Below are 4,992 nucleotides of genomic sequence, written 5' to 3'. Positions count from 1 at the left end.
TTTACAGTAAAATGACTGTAACCTGCTCTTTCTAATTCATCCGTCCTGTAAGCTCGCCAACAGTCAGAATAAATTGTTGATTCTTGTTCAATGTGCTCCACGATTTTTGTCATTAGTGTGGTTGCTTCTCTATTAGGAACTGGAACGAGAAAACAATCACCAGTTTTTCGGCATATTCCGCCGAATATCCACTGTTGTGGAAGAACCCATCCAGCGTTGCTTTTTCGCCTTGTGAAAAGCGTTTCGTCGATTTCCACGATTTTTCCGGGACCGCCTATTCGCCTGTTCGGTTGTTTCAACAAATGTAAAAAACATACCTCCCTCAAAAAACTATTCCAGTCTATAGTTGTTTTGTTGCAAATATTTAGATGTTTTCGACACCACTTTATAGACGTAACTTCCTCCGTCCAATGGTAAATAAATCTTACCGCCGTTAAAAATGGTATCCGTGATCCGCTAAACCAATTATTAGAACGGATGCTTATCATTACATCACAGCTACTTATGGTGCATCTCCAAACGCCTTTAGATATATTTAATTTCATTTCATGCCCATTTTTACATATTCGAGCACTAGGTAAAATACCTTTTTCTTGAAAAAATAATACAGATTCTTCTTCGGTGCGTGGTAAATCGTATAATGAAGACATTTTTTTCTTTCTCACAAAGGTTTGGAAAACACGTGTCTGTTGAAAGGTCAACTGGCCGAGTTAATTTGTTTCGAGGGGATACAAGTACTAGTTGAGATGTTGGTAACCAGGGCGGCGCCACCATCTGGGATAAAGATTCACAAGTACCAATTAAATTAATTCAACTTCAAAACATAACCTGCGGTTTATATCAACAACATCTATCTTCACCGCACGTAAAATACATTAAAAACCCGAAGGAATATATTATTATTTATAGATACAAACATTTTCATTTCAAACTCCATAAGTATAAATAACCATTACAAAATACATGCATAACTCAAAAACAATATTGAACAGAACATACATCAAATAAATAAATAACATACTTTAACTTTTACAAAATATACATTAATTCAACCTCATAATCTACAGTTTATATCAAAAATATATTATCACCTCACATCAACAACTTTAAAATCTCAAAGGATATATTAGTATATCTACATACAACAAATAATTCATTACACTAATTTTATACAATATATTTAAAATACATATATACCTGGCAAAATCACAACATATGACTAGATCATTATGGCCTCACCATTCATCACAGAACACTACTTCGTCATTCTTTATTCTAATTATCCTATCGGCTCCTTTGTAATATTTATCTAATTCTTTCGATGTTATTTTTTTCAAAGTCACTAAGAATTTTATACCCCGCCTCCTGTTTTATTATTATTATCATATATATCGCACTAACTTTCTTGTTATCAAAAATTACTGAACATCTATTCTTCCACAACGCTCTTTTTATTAATGCCATAGTCCAATTCAGAAAGTAACCACTTTGTCCATGTAGGTAATAATTTATATGAAACTTGACATTCTGCCAGGTGATTCTTATTTTCCAAATTTTGGAGACCCATCTCCAAACACTCCTTGCTATATCGCAATCATAAAAGACATGTTTAATCGATTCTATTTTCCCACAACGTGCGCATTTTGCATCAGTTCTTTTAAGATAAGTAAATAAGTATTGTTTCGTTATAACTATATTGTTCAAAATGCGCCATGATACCTCTCTCCATTCTGCAGGAAGATTATGTATATTTTTCTACGTTAGATTCCAATTTAAAATACTATCTGTCATGTTATTATTTACCTGTTGTTTATGAATCACCTTGTAGATTGTACTAGGCCTAATTTTCTCGTTACCTTGTACAATGTCATTATTCTCTATCACTATTTTACTTATTATCTCTCGCCACTTACGAAACTGTTTTTTATTATTAACTAAAAACGGAAAACTGTTTTCCTCCTTGGTAACTTTCTTCGAAATCGGTCCTATTATATACCGTATAACATAAAATAACGGATGAGTTTTTTCGCGTAAAATATTTAACATTAAAGCAATCTGTAAGGAGCACTCCAGGTCTTTAATATCTCTCACTCTCCATCCTCCTTCATTTGGGTTATTTTTCATTATTTTACGATTTAATGGTTCAAATGTATTATCCCATATATATTGAAAGATTCTTTTTTCTATTTCTTTAGTTTCTTCTATTGTTAAATTTGTATAATATAGTATATAGATAAATTTTGGGATAATTGATCTATCAACAATAAACACCCTCTCCGGTAAATAAAACCAGTTTTGTTTCCAATCAATAATATCGTCTTCAATTTTCTTTACCATTTCATTTAGATTTTTTTTCCTTGCATTTTTTCCGAACCATACCCCCAGCACTTTCATGTTTTCTACCAATCTAAATTTGTCTTGTTTACAACCCACGTTTCCAACTACACTCAAAATTTTACTTTTATTTTCATTAAAACGCATTCCCGTTAAAAGGCTAAAATTTTGTAAATGATAAAAAATCCTCTCAAGACTAAAATTATTAACAATTAAAAAATTCATATCATCTGCATGTGCAATAAATTTCACTTTTTCCTGAATCCCTGGTACGTGGATTGCCTCTATCAATTTATCTTGTTTTATATTTTCTAATAGTACATTAACGTAAATCGTAAATAATAACATCGAACACGGGCATCCTTGTCGTACTCCCGCTTTACAATAAATATCACTTGAAATTAAACCATTAAGATAAATAAAAGTGCTGGGGTTTTTATACAATCGTTTAATTATTTTAATTTCTTCTAAATTTAACCCTTATTTTTCCAAAAACATTCATAAAACTGGTCGGTTCACTGTATCAAATGCCTTTTTTACATCCAATGAGAGGATGGAGAGCGGCCTTTCCCACTTAATATATAAATCTTGTACAGTTTTTAGAAAGAAAAGATTATTTTGTATCGACCTTTGTTTTATACCACCACTCTGAGTGCTCACTATTATATTACTAAAAATCCCCTCGAGACGTTTCGCGACAATAAAACTGTAAATTTTATAATCCAAATTTAAAAGCGTTATAGGCCTAAAATCTTCCAAACCCCTATCCATGCCATCCTTTTTCTGCAATAAAATCATCTTTCCGTGACTAAAAGAGTCACTAAAATCACTACGATTGTAAAGTATATAAAAAATATCAATAAAATCTTCCCCAAAAAATTTGTAAAATTCCGCGTTTAAAAAATCCCTCCCTGGTGCTTTTCTACTACGTAACTCTTGGATCGCGTCTTTTATTTTTTGTTTTGTAATTTCACCGTTTAAAATATATTCTGTTTTTTCTTTTACGGGTTCTATATTTCTTGTAACTTCTTCCTCAACTATATAGTTTGACCTCGGATCACTAAAAAGGTAAGTATAAAATTTCCAAAAATTTTTTATTATTTGATTGTTATTTGTAATTTGTTTATTATTAACCTTTACATTACCAATTTCCAAACTTTCCCTTAATTTACACTTTTTCTCAAAGATTTGTTTTTCTGCTTTCCTTTTAATACTATATTTATTGATTTTAAAATTTATAAAACTTAATTTCTTTTATCAATTTCTTTACTGATCTCTTTTTCTATTCTCTTAATCTCTATAACATTTTCATTAATAATATTCCTCGTAAGTTCTCTCTGTAGCATTTTTAATCTATTAAACCTTCCTTTCTTAATTTTCTTCCACGTCGTATCTAATATCTTTTGGAAGCTATCTTTAAGATTTATCCATTTTTCCCAATTTATATCATCTTTTTCTTTATCTATTCAAATCCTTAACTTTTTCAACAAAATAACTATTTTCTAGAATTTCTTTCGTAATTTTAGTTCTATTTATAATTTTCTTCTTCCCTTTCATTTCTAGTACTAACTCGATCATTTTGTGATCAGAGATCCTTACACCATCAGCACATAACTCATAGTTTAGCATATTTACAATTTTACCTATGTTTTCAGACATGTAGACACGATCCAATCGTTCCTGAACATCACGACCCTCCCAAGTAAAACCAGGATGGCATGGATAATAAAATCTATATGTATCAATAAATTAAAATCAACTAAAAGTTTACGTAAAACATTTCGCGAGCTATCTTGATGTAATGGTCCATTTTTATCAAGAATCTCCAACACACAATTAAAATCCCCCATTAAAATCATCTCCCTCCCTCCCACTAAAAACCTATTTAAACCCTTAAAAAATTCTTTTCGTTCCACTACTCGAGGAGTAGTGTGAGATGCGAACCACCCCCGTGATTAATTAATAATTTAATTGAAAAAAGTAAAATTTTAGACGAAAATATTTATTGATTTTGATTGGAAAATTATATTTTCTAAAACGAAGGAAACTGGAAAAAGTCACTTCCTTCAACGAAAGTTGAAATATCCTTTTTTGTTTTCCCTTATCTACTAAAAATCTTAGTCACCCTGGGAACTGTCAATTCCTCAGTAAAATCCCCTTTTTCCTGTTTACGTGGAAAAATACGAATTGATGATTGGTGAAAATTCGTGAGAAAGAGAAAGAATCTAACATCATTCGAGGAGTACGCCAGAAGATCCAAAAGAAGATAGACGTATTCCACACCAGCTCCCGACGACCAACGCCCATAACCGATTCCCGAAGTCTCCTAAATGAATTATTAAGTCGGTAAATACATTGAAGAAAATGTTTATTAATGTGCAAATGAAGAATTGATAAAGAGAAGAACATTTCTCCAGAACCAAAGATACAAGAAGACGAATATAGAAATGTGTGAGGTAGTATGATTTTTGATAGAAATTGTGAGCTCTCTCTCTCTCTCGAAGTCGCTTTATTCGAATATTCAAAGTTGTATAATTTCGTTTATTTTTGTTTCATTAAATATTTGTTTTTATTTGCTAAAAAGAATGTCTCTTACGTTATCTGAATCAACACGGAAAGTTCATCTCCATACAATATCGATACGCGTGTTAATCCGCG

The sequence above is a fragment of the Centruroides sculpturatus genome, unplaced genomic scaffold, assembly GCF_000671375.1.
Source record: "Centruroides sculpturatus isolate CEXI.00-Female unplaced genomic scaffold, Cexi_2.0 scaffold92, whole genome shotgun sequence".
In the NCBI taxonomy this organism is placed as follows: domain Eukaryota; kingdom Metazoa; phylum Arthropoda; class Arachnida; order Scorpiones; family Buthidae; genus Centruroides; species Centruroides sculpturatus.
The sequence above is the reverse complement of the archived record's forward strand: the minus strand, read 5'-3'. Positions refer to the sequence as shown.